Here is a 23,618-nt window from a genome sequence, read left to right as displayed (position 1 = left end):
ATTTAACATGAATAGCCATTAAAAGGTAATCTAGTACATTTTCAAATGTTTGATTGTAGCAGGCTAATACCTACAATATAAAATTAAAGCACTGTGTTATTTATAAAAAGATTTAGTTCTCAATAGTAAAATATTTTAGCACAAATCAAAATATTTCTCTGAGAACTAATCTTTTGCATCCATTTTAAAAAGTGTTTATTGCAATCATTGAAAATGGAATAGGTTAATGTATTCACTTTTCACACCAGAGACTTGGCTTTGAATTTGACTTAGAGAAAATTAGTTTTGAGGCCTCAACCTCCTCTCCATAGGCATTTGTTGATATCACAAAATGAACCCAACAAGTTGTCACAATTGTTGCCATTTACTCAGGAGATCCAAAAACTAGAATAACCTTATTTTCTCATTTTTTTTCCTTTCCTTGAGGCCATACTTTTTTATTGTAGACTCTTAGCAACCCCAAACTTGGGGCTCACCCACATTGTTTTCACAGTCCAGGAAAACTCAGGAACCATTCTTGGCAAAGCTAATGGAAGGTGCTTTGGTGATATAGTTAGTAGGTTTCCGTGGCAACCCATGTGACTCACAGTGACTCACGGCAGTTATAGTTTCTGTTGCTGGCAGGGTGTTCCATTAGGACAGATGTGAGAAGAAGCCACGCTGAAGTTCTTTTAGTAGGCCTTCATCCAGATCCTGTCTGCCCATTGACAAACAGTCAGGAAAAGGGATAACCTAGTACTCACAAAGTAACTGGAAGATTCATTGCTTAGCTTACCAAGGCTACCAGCTATCTCAGACAGTAAGCTTGTTGGCAGTGGGTCTTGACTAAAATACAGGTGCTGGCCTCTTAAAGGGCTAATTAAGGGACAACTATTCATTGAGGACCTACTCTGCACTGATAGGCTTTTTACCTTCCAGGCGTTTACAGACTAGTTGTAAGTAAAGACTAGAGGGAGACAAGATAGGGGATAGGGTGGGATAGAAGTGCATAATCACATAAAACAATCTGAAAACACAAATGCCAAGTGTACCAGTTCCATAAGTCAGCTCATAACTGGAAAACAAACTAAGCTGGAAGTATGGGAGAGGAAAAGAAAACTAGAGAAAACATCGAGGATTCTCATATTGTGATCCAAGCATAAAATAGCAATAAAGCAAAAGGCAAAAATTTAACCCTGGGTGCTAAAACCTATCCCCGCTGCTCATCTCCACCCATTCTTACAGAGTAACATCTATTTAGTTTCTTCAAATCAGCCAGTCTGAGAAAGTAAAAATCCCTCTGTACTGTCTGGAAGCGTTTGCCTTGTTTAGAGTCAGCCTGCTCAGCTAGAGCCAAGCCCTCCTAAGCTTAACAGGATTTCTCTGTCTCATCATATTAAAAATAAATGGACTGCACTTGGCCCTGCCAGTCAGTTCTTCCAAAGTAGAAGATTTGCATAGTCTTAAAGCCCACAGTTCATGGCGAGGACCTGTGAACTCCATAGAAAAACTGAATAGTTACCTGAGCATTTCCATCCCAACATCCAGTTGATTCAAGTTTGCCCAGTTAGTAGACTTGAGGTTCATGAATTGCATTTGGACAAAAAGTATTTGTATTCCCACTTCATAACATAGGTTCCAAAGGGTGTGTTGAGATGGTGATTGGCTCTTTAAAATCCATAATCACTACCAGGGAGAAAACAAACATGCCTAGCCCACGAGGGATTGGTGTGGACTTGATAGACTTATTACATACTTGATAAATGCTTAGTTAGACATGATTAGATTGATTTTTTAAAAAGCGCTAGATGTCTATGACAGAAGTTTGCAGTATGCTTAGTTTAATATTGACAGTAATAATGGCAGAAGTAATAGCAGTAGTACCATTACTTGTAGTAGCAGCAGCAGCAATAGCAGGAACACCACCTACCAAGCAATTTGAATATTCGAAGCATTGTGTTTAATGCTTTACGTACATTATCTCATTTAATCTGCTCATCAGCTTTATGAGCTTTGTACTGCTTGCACCCGCATTTTAAATAAGAAAATGTACATGAGAGACAAGTAGCTTAGAGAAGTGAAAAACCTTGTTAACTCAGCCAGCTGGGCAAAGCCTGGAGTCAAAACAGAGTAGATTGCCCCCTTGTGCACACATAAGAGCCACACTGTTATCTCCAGTATCAACATTAACTAATACTTGTGGGGCACTGAGTGCTAGGCACTTCTCTAAGCACTTTCTAAGTGTTCATTTATTTATCTTTACTGCAACTTTGTGAGGTAGGTGTTGCTACTATCCCCACTTTACAGATGAAAACCGAGGTCCAGGGTCCTACAACTAGCTAGTATGTGGTGGAGCCAGGATGTGAAGGCAATCCCCAGTTTAAATGCTTTTAAAATGAAGAGCTTCATTTTTCAGAGTGGTTCTTCCACTCTAAAGTATAGGAAGAAAGCCAAGTGCAACATAGTCATTCTTACAATTGACCAAGGTTTCCTTTTACCTTACAACTATGCTACCTCCATAGGCTCCTAAGCTTGAAGAACAAACTGATTATAAGAAAGGGGAATGTTATTCCCACTATGTGAAAAAAAAGTATTTAAACGAAGTAGTCTACTGGAAACTGTACAGCGTTCTTACTTTATTATTTTTTTTAGAAGGGGACTCGCTCTGTTGGCCAAGCTGGAGTGTAGTGGCATGCGCGTGGCTCACTGCAGCCTCAACCTCTTGGTCTCAGGAGATCCTCCTGCCTCAGCTTCCCAAGTAGCTGGGACATGCTCAGCTAATTTGTTTTTTATTTTTAGTTTTTTGTAGCGACAGGGTCTTGCTGGCTGGGCTTGGTGGCTCACCCCTGTAATCCCAGCACTTTGGGAGGCCGAGGCAGGCAGATCACCTGAGGTCAGGAGTTTGAGACCAGCCTGACCAACATGGTGAAACTCCATCGCTACTAAAAATACAAAAATTAGTCAGGTGTGGTGGCACACGCCTGTAATCTCAGCTACTTGGGAGGCTGAGGCATGAGAATCACTTGAACCCGGGAGGCAGAGGTTGCAGTGAGCTGAGATCACGCCACTGCACTCCAGCCTGGGCGATGGAGTGAGAGTCTGTCTCAAAAAGAAAAAAAAGAGAGAGACAGAGTCTTGCTATGTTGACCAGGCTGGTCTCTGAACTCTTTAGCTCAAGAGATCCTCCTGCCTCAGCCTCCCAAAGTGCTGGGATTACAGGCATGAGCCACTGTGCCTAGCCAACCTTCTTACTTTAAATGACCATTACTTATCTTTTTAACAATTTAACTTAGTTCATCAAAGAACTGATGTCTACTTAATGTCATACAACACAACTGATTCCATAATAAAACAATTGTTCAAAGTGGTTACTTCTGCTTCTAGGACAGCTATGTACCCCACACTAGTAATAATATATATTTCGTACAGCACAAACCCATCTTCCTCTGAAACAAAGCCTTTAACGGACATTAATGACATTTATAATAAATTTATAATTTTTTGTTAGACCAACTTAGTAATTCATTTATAACTTTCATTGCCACAAAGCAGTACTATGATTCAGGACACAGTGGTTTCTTTGAAACCTATCCAAACCCAAAAAAACCCTGGAAGCTAACAGAATGCTCAGGAAACAGATATATATATATCTCAATGGGATATATAAGAAAATTAACATCTAGATTTTGAGGATGTTTAAGCATATCTGAACTTAGGACTGGATTTACACTTATATCAGCTTCTCTTTTTATTGCAATCTGTATGCAAAGGAATAAAAACGTAGAAGAAACAGAGATGCCAATGTGTTTAAAACAAGAAGAGAGTGATCACTCTACATTAACTTTCATTGGTGACACTACATTTTTTACACTGATTTCTTTATCAATTCTGTGGCCAGGAAGTTAGTGCATTTGTAGTCACATGGCCCTTTGGATTATAACTGACATCCACATCTATACATTATAATGATGAAGATTTTTAAGCTATTCAATTATTGTTTTCCTTTGACTGCCAAAATCCCTTGCAATGGAATGTTCTCCACCCAATCCACTTCCACTTCTGGGAAAACATGTTTTTCTATGTAGGAGTGATAGCTCTTTCCCTTCTTGATTTTGTATGTCTCCTAGGCATCAACTCCAGCTCTTAATGTCTTAAATAGTTAATAGCCAAGGATACTGATTAGAAGGCATATTGAGGAGTGGCCGGGCATGGTGGCTCACGCTTGTAATCCCAGCATTTTGGGAGGCCGAGACGGGCGGATCACTGAAGGTCAAGAGTTTGAGACTAGCCTGGCCAACATGGTGAAACCCCATCTTAACTAAAAATACAAAAAGTAGCTGAGTGTGGTAGTGTGCACCTGTAATCCCAGCTACTAGGGAGGCTGAGGCAGGATAATCGCTTGAACCTGGGATGCTGAAGCGGCAGTAAGCTGAGATCACAGCACTGCACTCCAGCCTGGGCCATGTAGTAGGACTCCATCTCAAAAAAAAAAAAAAAAAAAAAAAAAAAAGAGGTAGGATATGCTAGATTAAGGTTTGGATTCAGTGGAAAGGCCTTAATCTATAAATCTTTTATTTTACATTTTTTTCTTAGAGGAAAGGGGAAGGAAATTATATGGTGGGCAATCCAGACACCTGCAATATCGGGGTCTGAGGAACAGAGGCTGGAAAGTAGACTGCAGTTCATGCCTACGGAAAGATAGGGCAGGGAGCCAGGCAGATTTTCTTAGCTTGATATTTCTTAACCCCTGCTCTGTGCCTAACATTGTGTAAGGCATATTGCAGTATAGGTAATCTAACTTATATTCCTCCCTGTCTAATAGTTTAGTCTGTATCTAGGAGAAAGGACACACACATTTGAGGAACTTTCAGTATGAAAGAATTGCAGGAAAATGCAGGGCTATGAAATTTTGCCATTTCAATGGCAAAAACCACAATTACTTTTGCACCGACCTGATAGAATATGTGTTTAAATGCTGTATGAGTTGGGAACATGTGTGGTGAGCTGAGCTTGCTCTGGAAGGGTAGCAAGAATTAGGTGTGATCAGGGATGATTGTGTAGATCGGTCTGACTGGAGTAGAGTATTAACAAGGAAAAGGGAGACCAGTAAGAACAGAGAGCAGGTTTTGGCTTTCTCTCATAACCAATGTGGAGCCACAGAAGGTGTGTGAAAAAACGCAGTGACCTATAAACAGTGTTTTTCTGCCACAGTCATTTAGTTAGGGTTATGTGAATCAGATGTTCCCTGCTCCAGTCCCTTCTCTGAACCCAGGTGACATCTTTATCCTTGGTTAGAACTACTTCTGTGTGTGCTCCTGTGACCAACTACATTAAACAACAACAACAACAACAAACAAACAAAAAAATGCTTATTGAGAAGGAGAGATCTGGTCCGAAAAGAGAAGGCTCTTCTGATTATTAAAGAAAAAGGATGTTCACTTTTTCTCTAACTCCACGGTGTTAAGGTCTAATTGTAAGACCCGTTCTTGCCATTTCATTAAAATCAGAGGCATGGAATGTGCAGTGAAACTTGAAAAATACATAAGCACTTTGAATTTTGTAGCTAATGGTTCTCCTTGCTTTCTTTCATTCGAGCTGCTAATTGGCTGCAGGCTACTCTGCTACCCTGGGAGCCTCTGTCTTTCCAACCCTTTTAAACTCAGCTACAAATAGCTTTATAAAAATTTAAACCCCAAATTCCAAACCTTGCTCACTCCTTAGGTAGGCAAAGTCAACTGCAGTGACTATTACTTTTTCATCAGCACAAAGAATTATTTCCCTCATGTAGCTGGACAATTATGGTAAGAGGACAACTAAGCATCCTTTTCTCATTATGGATATTTCTTAATTTCCTTAGAATATGTTTCTGTCGTTTTACTTAAAGAATACCAAGGTCCTGATGAGGCATTTTCATTGGCTGCGCGTTCTTAGTCTCCAGTATAATGAATCATATTGAGTTAATTTATCTCTCTTTCTCTTACACCATGTCTTTTTGTGTCGACAAAACTGAAAATTCACTTTCCCTCACCAGGTTGGGGCGTCGGGATAATTGATTGTTACCAGTCTCTGCTGTTAGTAGACAGGATAACACCAGTGCCTCTAGAGAACAGGTGAAAACTAAACTCTGTCCCCCGAGGCCAATGAAATAGCTGTTTGGTCCCTTGTGTGAAACTTCCTAATAACTTAACTGGGCAGCCTCTGGGTCCCTGGAGGGTTTCTCCACAAGAGTATTCCCTCTCTTTGTTAAGATTGCTTATTAAAAATGATTTTATAATGAAGTTGCCTCAAATAGCAGCTCTTTTCCTGGTTGTCCTTGAAGCTGTGGTGAAGAACCTTAGAGACAACTGTCTAGGGTTTTCCTCCTTGTTAAAAACTTCTCTCTTACCACTCTTGCTCTTGATTTTTAAGGAGACAAAGTCTAACTGACACAAGTCCCTCTCCGGCTGATTATGTCGCTTCAAACATTGTGCAAGGCATTATTGGTAGTTCAACTTGTCATTCGGGCTCAGGAATCGAACTGATCTACGTGGAGTGAGGACAGTTAAGTCTGCAGCGGAAACAAGGCTGTCGGGCTTCCCCCTGAGAGCAGCAGCCAAGGAATGCTGCTGTCATGCTGTCACAAACTCTGCCCCTGACTCTATCAAAACAATGATTTCCAATTATTTCATCTCTTTGGTCCTAGATTTCTTCTATCTATAAACTAACCACTTTCCTGCCACAAGAGACTGTCATGAAGAGGAATTAAATTAAAAAAAAAAAAAAATAGAATCATACTCTTTGGGCTGGGTGCAGTGGCTCATGCCTGTAAACCCAGCACTTTGGGAGGCTGAGGCAGGTAGAGCACTTGAGCCACAGAGTTCAAAACCAGCCTGGGCACGTGGCAAAACCCCATCTCCACCAAAAAATAAAAAGAAAATTAGCTGGGTATGGGGGTGCATGCCTATAGTCCCAGCTACTCAGGATGCTGAGGTGGAAAGATTGCTTGAGCCCAGGAGTTTAAAGCTGCCGCGAGCTATGATCACACCACTGCACTCCAGCCTGGGTGACAGAGTGAGACCCTGTCTCAAAAACAAAAACAAAAAGAAACAAAAAACGAACTATACTCTCTGCTACCCATGGCCTGTATAAATTCAAAAACTTCTAATACATGTAGGCAATTAGGAGAAAAATCGGTTTTTTATTGTCCACACCATAACCTTAACTTCTTGGCTTGCAAGGGCTTAAGTGTGGTGATGTATTTAACATAAAGAATGATAAAGCACCCGGCAGGGAGGCTCGCTGTCAGAAATATCTGCCTCCGATTTCGTTTCTCAGTGGCCAGGCATTCTCAACAAGCAACACAGGAAACAACAAACCATATAAAGTTGTTAGTGACAGATTCAGCTTGAAATATTTTTCTAACTTTAAGGCTTGTCAGGCAGTAAACCTGCAGAGCAGAGAACTCAAGGTGTGGCTTGGCACTTGTTTTGCTTTGCAGTGTGAATACAACAGAACACCAACAGTAAGAGGGACGATTGTGAATCTTTTAGGGAAGAGAGCCCAGTCTTGTCTAGTGGTACCAAGACTCACTGTGTGCTAAGAGTGTGATAAAAATCTGTCTTGGCTAAATTCTATTCTCTGAGATGAGGTATATTAGAAAACACCAGCCTTACATTCGGTAATTCTTGCTCCTGCACAATAAAAAAGAAAAGTAAGGAAAAAGAAAAACTGTGGCTTTCTCTAGAACTTGACTGTGGCCTTCTCTAGAATCTTCTGATTCTACCTCCTTAGAAACAAGGTGGAATCTTCTCATTCAACCTCCTGTAAGGTTTTCTGTCACCTGAGGAGTCTAAATTCTAAGTATGGCATTCAAGGCCTTTTACAATCTGGTCTTAATCTTTCCACTGCTCTTTTCATGACTTCTCCCATGCAGGCAGTGTTTGCCATCCTCAATGATCTGTTCCCAGGAGATTCCATGCATGGGCATACCTCGGTGCCTTTGTATCTGTAGTATCTTGTTTGTCCTGGAATGTCCTTCATCATCTTCTGCACCTATAAAGTCTTATTGCTCCATCAAAGGCCAACACAAGTAGCATCTGCCGTGCAAAGCCTTCTCCAATTCCACCTTGTTAATTGCTGCAGCCCCCACAGTACATTCTTAAGGTGACAGTATAAAATGTATTGCAGAATAGTTGCTGTTTATGTAGCTTTGTCCTACTAGATATTCTTTAATTTTTTTGGCCGGGTGTGGTGGCTCATGCCTGTAGTCCCAGCACTTTGGGAGGCTGAGGAGGGGGGATTGCTGAGTCCAGGAGTTCAAGAACAGCCTGGAAAACATAGGGAGACCAGGTATCTACAAAAAAAAAAAAAAAGAAATTAAGTAGCCATGCATGCTGGCACACACCTATAGTTCCAGCTACTTGGGAGACTGAGCTGGGAGGATTGCTTGAGCCCAGGAAGTCAAGACTACAGTTAGTAGAGAGTGCACCACTGCACTCTAGACTAGACTACAGAGCAAGACCCTGTTTCAAAAAAAAAAAAAAATTATCTTTGTATCCCTTGGGCTTAACAGAGTGATCAGTATCTACTATGTGCTCAATTAATACCTGTAGATTTTAAATAAGTGTGTCTGTATGTGTGTGTATACATACACAATTTTATGACCACTCTTGTCGCTCATTTCAGTTTGGCCAAAAATAATGATCTTTTCATTGTTAACAGCTATAAGAAAGAATAGGCTGGGTACAGTGGCTCACACCTGTAATCCTAGCACTTGGTGAGGCCAAGGCAGACAGATCACCGGAGGTCAGGAGTTCGAGACCAGCCCGGCCAACATGGGGAAACCCCGTCTTTACTAAAAATACAAAAATTAGCCGGGCATGGTGACAGGCGCCTGTAATCTCAGCTACTAGGGAGGCTGAGGCACGAGAACTGCTTGAACCCAGGAGATGGAGGTTGCAGTGAGCTGAGATCACACCACTGCACAGCGAGACTCAGTCTCAAAAAAAAGAAAAGAAAGAAAGAATAGGTATTTATTACTTGAAATTATATTGTGAGATTTGCATTATAATAGTTTGGAAACTGATACTATAATTCAAAGGGCTGCTTGACATCTGGCAATTTACCATATGCATTTTGAGTCTCAGTATTAGGGCTAAATTTTAGGGCTGATAGCTTTAAAGTTTCTTTCTGCAGTTTGTAAGATTTAAGTCAGAATCTTATCGAGAGGTTTAAAAATACTTGCCTATCTTTCTAGATATGAAGAATGTGTTAATTTTCTGAGTGACCTCTTGAACACCATTTGTTTGCATTATCCATGTAAATCAGATGATCGAATCTATAGAGTAAAAGGTAAAGGGACCATTTTCAGTTACCATTGGCATCTACCTTTATGCAAAGTAGGAAACTACCTACTAGAAAAGAGAATTGGCTGACCTTTCCAAGAATGAAGGGTGTATCCTATCAAGGGAAATATCCTGTATTTGTCCAGTCTAGAGAAGAAAAAGTAATCCTAAAATGTTTAACAGTTTCTGAAGTAGATGTCCTGATAATCCCAGATTACTTATTGAATTTTAAGGTAAATTCTGGAAAGAAATGACATTTATTTGTTCAAGGTCAGAACACGTGACTTGCTATGTTTGTCTGGTCTAGAATGTAAGTATGTTTCCTTAGTTTAGCAGGAACCAATAATTTCAAAAGTATTGTCCACCTCATCAGTGGCTGCACACAACCACAGTTTCTGTGCTCTTTTCCTTGGAATTCTTTTAAAAATGTCCTTTAGGCTTCATATGCAGCTCCCTCCCTACTTTTGTTTGTAACTTTTTCTTGAGTCAAAACAAGAGGAGCAAAATTATCCCCTGCAGTATCAATTGCTTGAGTGGAAGCCTTGCTCATAAATGAGAGGATGAGATGTGACCCAATAAAAGAATCTATTTTAATTTTAATTTATTTCCTGGTGGCCTTTTATGCCTCCTTAGGCGATGACCTAACCAATTCTATCTTAACACTGATTTTCTTCTTCCAAGGTCAAAAAGCACTTTGGAATTATTGTAAAAAGAGAAAAAAATGTCCCTTGCCTGTAACGTAAAGTCCGTCTCTTCTTAGGAAATTTAAATCTTACTTTCTCAGCTTCACAATAATTCTTTTCTCATGAGGCGTCTATTAGCAAGCTAAATGAGAACAGGATGAAGGAAGAAGATCTTTTAGGCTTCTGAAGTTGATTTTTTGATAGAAAGGCCATCTCTTATAGCCTCCTTCACCCATTTTCTTTCTCAGATGGGAGTCTTTAATAGCACAGTGAGAGGAGCTATCTTCATTTTGTGCTGCTCTTTCACACAGCCAAGTGCAATCAAAGTAGAAGCTGTCCTAGAAGGCCTATGGTTTTTGATGTTGGAAAAGGAAAAACTGTTACTATCACACACACATCCTCACCACCATCCTCCTGTCCTCCTGCTCCCACACCCCTCAAAAAAGAGTCCTGCCTGGTATCTCTAAATCAAAGAACTTTCCATGGCCTGATTTGTGGAAGTTACCTAATCCTGTGTATAATTGGGGTGATTTGAGAGACAGGAAGATGTTCTCATTTTCACTAGGGGAGCCACTCAGGGACAGTATCATTTAGGAGAATATGTTTTTATTGCCCTAAATTGCTTCACCTGAGATTCTGTTGATACGTTTCTCTTAGGTTAGATTTCTAATGAACAAAATGACCAATATGGGTCTCATTCTCACAGATTTTCCTAGTGCTTTACCTACTCTTTAGTGGTCAGTGAGTTCTTCCTCATTCTATCCCAGAGTCTTACTTACAAGAATTCTGGAGAGTTGGGTTAATTATGCCACTGAAATGTAGAAGAGCCAACTTCTCACATTCTGTGTGTGACCAATCATCTACATATCGTACATGATTCTTCTATTATTTTCAATAGCAAAGCCTCATTATAAAATTTCTCATATTGTGGCCAGGTGTGGTGGCTCATGTCTGTAATCCCAGCAATTTGGGAGGCTGAGGTGGGTGAATCACCTGAGGTCAGGAGGTCAAGATCAGCCTGACCAACATGGTGAAACCCCATCTCTACTAAAAACACAAAATTAGCCGGGTATGGTGGCGTATGCCTGTGATCCCAACTACTTGGGGGGCTGAGGCAAGATAATCACTCGAACCTGGGAGGCAGAGGTTGCAGTGAGCCAACATCGCATCATTGCACTCCAGCCTGGGCAACAAGAGTGAAACTCCGCAACAGCAACAACAAAAAAAGTCTCATTTTGTACCATTACCATTAATTTAGCTCACCTTGCAATGCTAGAGTTTTTTTTAAAACTTCTGGAACTAACCCTCTTGGCATAAAGGCTAAGTTGGGTCTATCTCACATTGAAGAAAGTGAAGTTCTACCATATTCTGATCTAAAATTCATCATTATGCCCAGCTAATCACTCCACTAAAGTATCCTTAAATAAACGAAGGTATCTTAGATTGAATTCCCCAAAGAATAGGTGCTCAGATTCTGAAACTGGCATACAGAAAGTTTATGGGAGTGTGCTTATAGGGACAATGCCTATAGGGAGTGAGGGAAGCTGGACTGGGCAGAAGGAAAACTTGAACAGTTGCAATATAGGCTTCAGCAGATGCCACAGGGAGATCAGAGTGGGGGTGGCCCTTCAGTGATGTACCAAATTGAAGCAAGGGGGCTGCATCTTTTACTCTGCATCAGGCAGCCATTGGGTGCCAGCTGCACCTAAGGGCATAACCTTGGGCAAGGCAGCTCCACTTTACCTAAGGACAAATCTCAGGAAGCAATTCAGCTATGAGCCACTGGCAGTCAACACTCAGGGCCCCAGGGGAATGAGGGCCTCCATCCTAAAGGGAGGGACCTGTGCAGCACACCACAGCATCCACTACAGGGGGACAAAAATGGACAAGAAATTTAGCTTTAGTGAAAAACATGTTTTCTTTTATTTAAAATGACACATATTTTATTGCTTAGCTAGGATTTTAATAAAATATATGCTTGGCCTCAGCATTACAGTATACCAGAATTGCACATACTGAAGAAAAAAAAATTTTTTTTCTGTTGAATAAGGTTCTTCGTTAGGATTTCTGGTCCTGGAAGCATGCATTATAAATCATATGTGTGTGCAATTCCATATAACGTTTTATTTTTCCACACATGGACATTCCAGAGCGTTAACACATTTTTCTCAATTATAAATATGAATAACACATTTCCAACCATTTGGGCTCACATAAAATGTATTCATATAGGAACAAAAAGAATGCCTGCAAAGAACTAGTTATACATATTCCATGTTACTTTTTAGATTTTGACAGTTTGCTACTGTCTAATAATTGAGATACAGTATCTGAAATATTTTTGCAGGGCCTATTTATATGCATAGCAAGTCTCTCTTTTTAGTGGTTTATGAGACTCCACCCTCATTTTGCCTGTTAGCAACTACTTGCAAATTAAGCCAGAATTAAGTAGGAGATTAGTGGTGGCTGTCAAAGATGGGAACCATCATAAGCTAATAATACCATCCCCCAACTGTTGTCATATGAGAAAAAGCTTCTCAGAAATAATTAATGATAAAGCACAAAATGAATTTTAGTTTCATTCATCAAAATCCCAACATTACCTCTATTTTAATGAAATCTGACTTCCATTTTTCTTCTAAGAATGGGAGATCCCAATAGGAGAAAATAAATCCAAGCCTTCTTCATAGAGTGTGGTTGACTGAGAAAAAGAGGTTAAGTGTTTCCACTCTTTGGTTCAATATACATCTTCCTAACACAGACCTCAGCATTCTAAAGTCCCAAGTTTTTCTTCATGCATTCGTGGGATTTTCACAAGTCAAAATACCCCTGTTCCCTCTGGGACCAGAAGCTCGAGATACCAGGTAGTTCTGGACAAGGGCTGCTAGTTTCACAGGTGCTGAAGTTTCAGAAAAATATCTGAACCTCTCGGGTTCTGATGGAGTCAGGGTTTATCTAAATGGAATTAAATCTTCCGTAGCTTTCCAGTGTTTAGTTCCCGTGCCTCTGCCTTGGAAAAGAGGGGGCCCTTTCAGGTTGATAGTGAAGTTAATTGAGATTATTCTTCCCCTTATTCAAAGAGAATTAATAGATGGGAGAAACCCTTTACCTGGTCTCAAAGTTTCCATGGTTCCAACAGCTTCTACCTGGGAAAATCCCCAACCATTCTTTTGGAGATCCCTGTGTCTGAGTGAAAGGAATTCTGAAACTGCCCATAGACATCAGTGGCAGCTTGATCAGTCTGCCCTGGGTATTACCATAATAATTACAAGGTCCCAGGCAGATAGCAGCTTTTTAAGTGGCAAAATCACTGTTAGGACAGTGTCCTGTAACTCACTCTTGGGCCAGGAATCGCATGTATGCTATATCAAGTAACTCATCTACATTTGCCATTTTACAGATTGTGCCTGGCCCAGCACATCCGATTGCATGCCTCGTGCAACTGCACCACTTCTTTACAACACTTGCTGATAGTTAGTACAAATTACAGTGATTTTTTTATATAAAGGTAGCTAATGAGCTGAAATGTAAAGTAATTGCTATTTTCAATGGACAGGATGAATCTGCTCTTTAATTTTTTCCTGAAAAAAAAAAATAACTCCTCTATTTTTTTTTTTTTTTTGCCAGAATTTCAGTGAGTGATTCACATTACTGTCAATTACACGCCCTTATTATGGATTACAGCCACTAGGCAGCTGTCCAGGAAAACACAAGTCTGAAAATGCTTCTGTTTTAAGAAAATTAAATTCATGGTTGCTCCTCCTGTGGGCATGTGCAGCAGGCAGGAAGCCTCCACTTTCTTGCCAAGGAAAGGGATAAGGACTTGCCTACTTTATCTGAATTAAATAGCCACTCTGACATCTTGAGATCTTGATACCAATGCCCAGATGTAGGGCTTGGTTTTGGTTTCTAAATAGTTTTTTTTTTCTTTCAGTGTGTGTTACAAAACACAGACTGGTGTTATAAAACAGTATTTCTGGTTATGAGTCACAGCAGTGCCTGTGTGTTACCAGAGAGGCCTCATGGAAGCTGAATGGAGAAACTGTTCACCTCCCTTCTTCCCAAAAGTCGGAGTTGACAGTTTGAGGCTCTTAGCTCTGTTTTCAAAGATGTCCTCGTTGCCAGCATATGCAGGTAGATTTCTTTTTAAGGTGCAGGTGAAACTACAACTGAAAATACTATCTGTGATGTTAGGCTGCTCCACGGTCTAAGAAATCCAGCTTTTATATGGGCAAAATAAAAGCTGCTAAAGTCTGTCAGAGGCATTCTTCCTAGGAATGGTGTAAGATTTAGCAAAATATCTTTAAAGCATTCCATTAAGGTTGCCTGAATCATTTATGCATTTGGGAAAACTGAGAATTACTTGATATTTTTCCAGTTCTGAGCCTTTAACTACATTTATATCTGATTCATAGAATAAGACATTTCAAATAATATTGCGATGAAGCTGACCTTCACATTATCTGTGTTCCAGATACATTGTGTCTAAGTAATGTCAGCATCTAAAAGAAATATTTAAAAGACAAAAGGATTGTGAATTGGGTGAAATCAGTTTCACCTCTTAGCTTGTTTAGATGCTGATTCAAGCCAAAAACTGAAAGAAAAAAAAATGTTTAGATGATTGATGAAATTTGAATATTGATTGGTTCTTTAGATGATAGTAAATAATTTTTTAATATTGTCAGGCATAATACTGTCGTGGTAGTAGTTTTTAAAAAATCCTTATTAGTTGAGATGAAGACTGAAGTAGTTGTGGATGAAATGACAAGATATCCAAGATTTACTTTAAAATGCTCCAGAAAATAAGTATGTTGGGGAGGACTGGGAATAAATAAAGCCAGAGTGATAAAATATTGTTTTAGCAGGGGGATGGGAACATAGTGGTAGATTATGCTATTCAATTTTTTTATGAACTCAAAAATGTTTGACTGAGTTCTTTTTTTCACCTCCTTGTTGTCTGTGATTTATCTGATGATTATTTTTACATTTGGGGTTTGATCACTTTGGGTAGTTAGTATTTAGTGAGGAGGACATGACAAGGATGAAGCATATCAAGTTCAGGCAGTCAACGATGATCTCTTGAACTATATAAAGTGTATGCATTGCTATGTAAATTATGCATTGATTGTTAGCATGCAAGTAAGAAAAGTTACCTTTTATAATAAGGTTGTCTGACCTTCCTTTCAGGTAGCGAAAAGGTGCAAGCATTACCTGCTCTTGTTTTAAATTTTTTTCCATGTTTTCATAGTCATTAAGGCCTAGATTTGATTGTTGGATGGACTAGAGGGTTAACTTCACCTCCCACGTTAGAGATGAGGACGTTTTCTCAGGGCAGTGTAATGTGTCTTGTTCAAAGTCAGTTCTACTTGCTTACAGAAGTGGAAGCAAGACTGGGACCCTTCAAAACCAGTACCCTTTTCAACTCTATCATGCTTCGTCAATCTTGTCCTTTAAAATACTCATTAACAATCTTCCCTCCGGGGATCAAAGCAGTTTTCTAAATCCAGACCAGTGACTGAGTGTCAGATGTTCATTTCAGGTAGTGTGGCCCCAAATTATCTTTTCTTTTATTGAACATGATTTCCAAGTTGTGTGATGAGTCCCAGAAGTGATCCTTTTTAATTCTGTTCTTGTTAATGCTCTGCAGCAGGTTTGCGGCATGTCCCTCCTCCTCGGGCTTACACAGACTTTCTGTCAGGGATGGGTCAATATACTCCAGTGACAGTCTAGGTAGAAAGGAGGAAACACTTGGCCAGCTGATTCCACAAGGACCATCAGCCACTTCTACAGTGCCTTTCCAAAAGGCACTATAGAAACAGTGCCTTTTTTGGACTTTAAGGTGAAATTCCAAACATCACAATTGAAATAGAAACATTTTTCTTCACATGGGAGAATGGACCCTGTTTAGTCTTTGTGGCCAAAGCTCTTTAAGCACAGACTTACCTGTAACATGTTATCTTCTTTGCACTTAATAGCAGCTCACTGAGATAAAGTAGATTGGGTTGGCATTTATTAAATAATTTTCACAATTTAAAAGAGGGGTTTTCAAGAGTTTTACAAATAGCAACCCTCTGATTTCTAAACACGTGGTTGTGCAGATACATGTGAAAACAGAAATACATACAGAAGGGCTTTGCCCTGTTGTTATGGTCTGTGGGGAGATCAACCATAAAGTCTGGTCCTCTCTTCTGCCCATTGCAGAGATTCTGGATTCTCTTGTCCATCAGATTCCTAAGAAATGCAGATTTTATTTATGCATCCAGGAATCCCCTTGATCTCCCTGACCTCCTACTATATGGAAAGCACCAAGGATAAGAGAAAAAAATGGGCCAGGCACAGTGGCTCATGCCTGTAATCCCAGCACTTTCAGAGGCTGAGGTGGGCGGATCACTTGAGGTCAGGAGTTTGAGACCAGCCTGGCCAACATGATGAAACTAGCTGGGCGTGATGGTGCACACCTGTAATCCCACCTACTCAGGAGGCTGAGGCAGGAGAATCACTGGAACCCAGGAGGCAGAGGCTGCAGTGATCCGAGATCACGCCACTGCACTCCAGCCTGGACAACAGAGCAAGACTCCATCTCCAAAAAAAAAAAGAAAAAAAGAAACAAAAATGTAATCTCCTTCCACCCGCCACTCCCCGCTTTTCCTTTTTTTTGGTGGAGGCAGTGGTAGAGAGAGAGAAAGGCCACGAATGCACCATCTAAATATTTTGGATGGAGAGGCCAAGAAAAGAGACAAAATAGGAAACCCCACCCCTCACTGGGGGTCCTGGAAGTCACCGTGGATGAAGTGTTGGCTAAGAAATATTCCAGAACCTGAAGAGCAGTGAAGGAGGAACCGAGAAAGCATCTCAGGAGGAGATAAAGGGAAGTGCAGTGATAAACGTGGCAATTTATCTGTGTCCAAGGCATAGTTAATCCTTAGGATTTTATAAACTCATTTTATGTTTTCCTTTTTTTCTTGAAGTATGCCTTATAGAAGACTTAGCTTACTTACAACCCAAGAGAATAATTCTGCAGAGGAGTCAACGACTGGACAGGTGAACACAGGGAAGTACTTTGTTTCCATTTCAGGCTCCCAAGGAGGAGATTCTAAAGGGTCTGCACACTGGCATAGCTTTTCAAGAACTGGCTCTGTTGTCTACACAGGGAAGTTCATTCCTTTTCTGGGCCCTCAATTACAGCATAATCTGACTGGGGAGTAACTCCTTTAGTCCTCCAAGGGCAAAGGAATCCACTTACCTTGGTTTTGTTCATAGAAATATGGTTTGTCCCATTGTCCAGAGCTCTGTGGATTCTGCGTCGGCAGTTGTCATGGAGAGGGCCTGCTTCCCCAGGGGGTGGGGCAGGGGGGTATTGGCATAAGCAAAGCTACAGTTAGACCCACCAAGATGCAATATCGAAAATAAGAGGAGAGGGATGGGGAGAGGGAGAGGAAGAGGAGAAGAAAGAGACGGAGAAGGCAGAAACGCATAGGTAGCTTTGGAGCTCACCCAGGGGCTTCTTTCAGAAGCCAGCCTCCAACCTGGCAATCTGAAGACAAGGCCTTTTACTTTGTTCAAGAAACCCTGGAGATTTGTGGTTTCTAATATTCACGGTGCTGTGTGCCAACCCACATAGCCAATTCTGCAAGCAACTAGTGCTGCAGACACATGACCCATATTTCTCACAAATCCCACTCTTCAGTGGTCTTTCTATTCTTCTAATTATACCAAAAAGAGAGTCACTAGGGAGTAATAATCTCTCTTTTGCTGTTACTTTGTAGTTGGGTCCCAAACCACGGGCTTTCCTCTATCACAGCTTAAGTGTGGTATTTTTATTTTAGAGCAAGCCACCTCTTATGGGGAGGAAAGAGGCCTTGGCCTCCTAGAGTGGTGGTCAACAGATTTATCCGTTACTTTTCCTTCCTTTTTAACTCAGGGCCTTATTTGATTTGGCTTGCCTGGACAGACGGGGAGATACCTGCCCAGCAGATTCCAACCAGTGTGCATTGTGTGGTCTGGCTCTGTGGCTTAGTTTTCCAAATCAGATACTCAAATGGTGTGTGTTGTGCAATCCTTAACTAAGTTATATTCCAAGTACTTGGTTTCGAGGAATCTTGCAAAATGGAGGAAGTTCACTATTTCACAAGTTTGATTACTATTGTTTTAAAAAATGAAAAAAAGAATCTCAGGTTCAATGACTTAAAGATTCCTTTTTAATCCATACCTGTCTTATAGAGCATACTGCTGTTTACTTTGTCTAGTAAGTTTTTTATATATATGTGTTATCTCCCCTGCCAAATTGTAAACGCCTTGAAGGCAAGATTGGTGTCTGTCTGTTTTTGTATGCCTCCAAACTCGCTGTACCATTACATAATGAAACAAGGCAAACACATATGCATGCTGCATTGGGGACTCAGAAGGCCCTAGTTTTGAGCCTGCTGTTTCCTGGCTGTGTGATCTGGGGAAATTCCAGCTAGGCCTGGTTTCCGTATCTGCGAAGTGAGGAAGCAGGACTGCATGGTCTCCCAAACCTCTCTCTTCCTAAATTCTGATTCTAAGGGCCAACCAGATGTTGACTTGGGGGAACTAGAGTTATTCCAGTCTTTATCATTAATTTTTCTCTGAACCTATATCTCAAAAATAGATCATCTAAATTTCTCCAGTTTGGTAGAAAATATTGATTTTTACCTCCATAATACATCAAAAAGAATCCAAAGTGAGAAGTTATTGTACATCACTAATATAATCACTAAGTGTTAAATTCCTTGGAATTATTCTTTAATCAGCTAGCATGGCTTAATTTATTTTTCTTTAAATTAAAAGGCTTACAAATACTGAACAAGGGTGAGGGTCTCAGAAAAGGTGAGGGACGTTGCTATGGTCTGCAGTCCCTGTGCCCAGAATATGTGTGGCCTGTTGACAAATACATGTGTCTGTGTCTGAGGTTGAAAGGTACTCCCCTTTGCTCTTCTTCAGCAGATATGAGTAAAATCCGACGAAAATGAACATCCAAAGAGACAGAGAAGGTAGAAGTAGTAGGAGACTGACTTCTACTGTAGGAAGCTTTAGGAGAAAGGGGTCACATGCTCTGAATGTCATTCATTCTAGCATTTGCTTCCTGACTGCCTACCATATACCAAACATTCCTCAAGGTGCTGGAATTTGCTAATTGTATTGTACAGTAATTGACACTGCCTCTCCTTCCTGCTTGTCCCCCTGGAGCTTTGAGTCCCTGGAAACACTAAACAGGTATTCTTAAAGCAATTGGCCACTAAGTGCTGTTTATCATGGCCTATGTCTCCTTTACTTGCTCCCAGGAAAGAGCTTGCTAGGCCTGAAGGGCTAAAACACAACTCTGTAACCGCTGGCGCCTTGCCATGGATATCTGGGTAACTGTACACCCTTCTGAGCCTTAAAGGAATGTTTCTTTCATCCTAAGAAAGAGAGAATTTTTTAAATCAGAAAAGTTTCCATGAGGGCGACAGAGTGAGACTCTGTCTCAAAAATAAATAAATAAATAAATAAATAAAAATTTAAAAAGTTGCCATGAATTTGGTACATTCCATTCTCATGACATCTTTCCCTTATATTTTCAGTGCATCCAACAAATATTACTTTACGAGTCCATCTCATATACCAAGCCCAATACTAGACATAAGAGATGCAGTAAGTGGTAAACAAGTGTATTCGTTTCCTATGGCTTTTATAACAAAATACCACAAACTTGGGACTTAAAACAATGCAAAACTATTCTCTTAAAGTTCCAGAGATCAGAAGTACAAACCCAGTTTTATTGAGCTAACACTCAGCCAGTTCTTTCAGGAGGCTCTAGGGGAATATCTGCTTCCCGACTTCCAGTTTTAGAGGCTACCTGGATTCCTTGTCTCATGGCTCCTTCCTCTGTCTCCAAAGCCAGCGACGTAGCATCATCCAGTCTCCTTCTGTCCCTCTGCTTCCATGGTCACATCACCTTCTGTGTTTTACCCTCTTGTCTACTTCTTATAAGGACCCTGTATTTACATTGAGCCCACCCAGATAAGCCAGAATAATCTCCCCATCTCCAGATCCTTAATTTAATCACAGCTGCAAAGCCCCTTTTGCCTAAAATAACATATTTGTAGGTTCTGGGAATTAAGATGTGGACATTGGGGAGTGGGGGTGGGGACACATTACTCAGTTTACTGCGTTAAGGAACACAGCATTTCAAATCTCAGAGAGCCTCGGGTCTACTTGCCTAGTTGCATAGCAAGGGAGAAGTGGGATGGGTTTCTGTTTGCTTGCTTGCTTGCCTGCTTTGTTTTGAATGCTTTATTCTAGTCATGCAGTTTCAGTGCAAACAAATGTGTAAAGTGAAATATGGAAAAAAATGTTTGTTAAATTCAAATTGTGTCAAGGTCAAAAATAAATCGGCCTCTTCTAAAACTCTACCTTGAAAACAGTTCAGTGTACCATGGAACATTTTAGGGTACAAATCAAAACAGTTGCATTACCCCTGTCTCAGGATGAGAAGATTGGAATCTTCATTTGCAAAGAGAAGAAATAAGACTTCTCTGTCCTTAGCCGGTGAGAAGCTTTGGTCAACAAGTCTTTATTCAGCAGCTCCTTTGACTAAAATGACAGGCATGCTAAATCCCAGCTATCTAAAGAGGCGGCCTTCACGGGAGAAGAAGAGAAGCTGCTTCTTCATGTAAAGTGTTGGCTGTAAAGGTCAGGGTCTCCTGATAGAATCCTTGCTCCTGTTGAGATTTTAATTGTCCCTAAAGCTGTTTGTAGTTTTGGACACTCAAAAGATGAAAAACATGATACCCTAGGGTATCTGAAACACAAATCATAACATTAGGCAAATAAGACAGCCAACATGGAGAAGGAAGAATTTGGCCACTATTTGTAGGAAATATGATATCAGAGTAAAAAAAAAAATGAGACAAGGTGGCTGAAACAGGGCTTGAGAGGCAGATACAGTCGGACTCTGAGCTGAGAAAGCCTCTGAAAGTGGACAGTGCCATGAAAAGTCCATTACCATGGGCTCAACTTCCATCACAACCACCTACAAGTAATGTGGCTGTGGGCAGGTTATTTAATCTTTTTGAGTCTTATCCGTAAAAGTAAGACAATAATATCTGGCCGAATAAATAACATGTTGGTATAAGTATGTGCTTCCTCCATGCCTGGCCAATCAACATGCAGTCATTCATAGCAGTCACTTTGTGATGAGGGTGAGGACGGGAGCCCTAGGCTTAGCCCTCCCATCACTCCTTGTTGTACGAGTGCACTTTATCTTCTGTGGTTTCCCTTGATATTCACTTTGGCCAAACAGAAGACACTGGTTTGTACTTCTGATTTGCTTCATGACCTGAACTTGTTCAAATACGCACACACACACACACACACACACACACACACACACACACACACGCATGCACCTGTACACATTATGCCAAAGGACGACCTTGTATCTGTGGCTCATATGTGGCAGCCAGTTTTCCCAGCAAACTCAAGCACTCTAATAAGGGTTTGGGCTTTGCCCAATCAGTTGAGATTTGTCTGCAGGCTCATAGGTCATTCCCCCTAGCAAGCTAAAAAAATCACTTTCAAAGTGGTTCATAACCTGTAGAAACGAAAGCCCACAGCGTAACATCTCAGGTAAAAAATCCAGTGTCACTCAGATCACGCTTACGGGCTGAAGTCTGGTGATTATGAAGTGAACTCTGTTGTTGCAAACCTGTGTGAGCATCAAAGCCTGTCATCACTTTTATTGGCAGGTGCCATGGGCTCAGACAGCAAGAGGGCAGGATGGGAAAGTGCCACTGAGCTAGTCAAACAGAGAAACAATGGAGAGGAAGAGAGCAAGCACCAGCATTGAGCATTTTGATTTTTCTAAAAATGGACCTATTTGTATAGCGGGAACTAATTACAACTTACGGCCATGTGGTTTGTGTTAAATGTTAAGTGTTTCAAAATGGTTAAATGTGTTCTGTGCACTTGATGGAAATGGGATTCTCTACCAACTAATTGAGGGAAGGGGGAAAACATGGAAGGGATTAGTTTTCTAGAAGGAAAATGAAAATGAAAAAATATGATGCCAATTTACTTTTCTTCCGCATAGGGGATTTGAGAAGATTTATCTTAGCTTTTCTGGAAGGACACATATGCAAATCATAGAACCATGGAATTTCAAGATTAGAAATCCTTTGCAGTGGCCAGTCTAAACTCCTATCTATTCTCGGGATCTACCACCCTGCATCCGGCTTATGCGCAAAACCTGTCACAGAGAATATTCACTTCTTCATTTCTTTTCAAGGCAGCCCATTCTATTTTCGAGCCAATCTGGCTTTTAGAAAGTTCTTCTGTCTACTAAGTAGGCAATCTGTCTTTTTACAGTCTCTACCCATTGGCCCTACTTATGCCTTTCTTATGCTTTTAATTATCTTTAATAATTTCACAGTTGGAAAAATGAGCTAAGTTGGGTTAAGTAACTTGTGCATTATTACATAGCTACTAAATAGCAGGGCGAGGATTTAAATCAAGGTCTGCCAGAACTGCACATCTCTTGTTCTTTCCATATGTCACCCAACCTTTCACTCTAGAGGAAAAAAAATAAAAAAAGGCAGTCTGCTACCTAGCACATAAGACACCTAACAGGAAGTGAAGGAGAGGTTGAGATCAGAGGCGGGAAGGGAGAATTGGTGAGTGGAGTGATGGAACAAGGTAAAAGGACACCCCTCTTTGATCAGGGCTACACTTTCTTAAGCCAGGCCCCTGTGGTTATCTCAGTGTAACTCACATCCAGCTATTGACAGCTTTCCACCTGGTGACATGCTTAACGGCCCATGAAATTCTAGCCCTCAGGGCTCAAGCCTGATATTTATGGTTCCCCACATAAACCTAAAGTGGATTGTAAATTTATCTCTCTCAGATTTAGGTGGCTAAAGTGGCTGTTCAAAACTCTGCAAGGGAGAGTGGCCTTTATGGACATGTTGTACTAACTTTTAAAAAGACTGGGGCTGAAGGAGGGTGCAGAAAGCTGTGTGGTTTGTGGGAATGCTCCCAGAAGCCCCCTGGAGTGGAAGCCTTTTTGGTATTGATGTTATGGGGGAAGGGCGGTTGGGTAAAGGGATGTAGCTTGATTTTGTACCATAGAATAGTGGCATGTTTTGTGTAATCAAAAATCTGTTATAATGAAAAAACCATGAAGGTTTGCAAAGGAGCAATCAAGGGAAGCTGTTCAGCTTCGGCAGGAAACTTTTTCTAAGCTCCAGAGTATGCCAAGTGGATATTGACATAGCTAAGTATGTATGCAGCGGGACATATGTAAATAGGAATACTCTATGTTGAAATCTGGACAAACCTTACTGAGACCTTCTCCAGAGGCAAGCAACGTGTGGTATTTATATGAGATTTGATACATCTGGAAACAGCGGCTTTTTCATCTCTTGCTTCTCGGAGATGAACTTGCACCATATGCAGGGTGTGACTTAAATTTCACCGGCAAGTTCGGACATGTACGTTTAAGAGAAAACTTCCATATGTTTCCATGAAAGGATGGGGACATAGTAACAACCACCAAAGTGATAATATTTCCTCTGCCTCATATCCGCTCCCTAATCAAAACCATTCAGTATTCTACTCCAAAAGTTTCTTCCTCTTT

At 40.7% G+C, this 23,618-nt stretch overlaps 1 protein-coding gene across 2 annotated transcripts in view; it reads left to right on the top strand.

Annotated features, from left to right (window-relative positions):
* The window catches only part of RORA (RAR related orphan receptor A), a 735,316-nt gene that overhangs the window by 551,682 nt on the left and 160,016 nt on the right, over nt 1–23,618 (top strand). The window lies entirely within an intron of this gene.

This window comes from Pan troglodytes, chromosome 16, assembly GCF_028858775.2.
Source record: "Pan troglodytes isolate AG18354 chromosome 16, NHGRI_mPanTro3-v2.0_pri, whole genome shotgun sequence".
Taxonomy (NCBI): Eukaryota; Metazoa; Chordata; class Mammalia; order Primates; family Hominidae; genus Pan; species Pan troglodytes.
The sequence above is the reverse complement of the archived record's forward strand: the minus strand, read 5'-3'. Positions and strand labels throughout refer to the sequence as shown.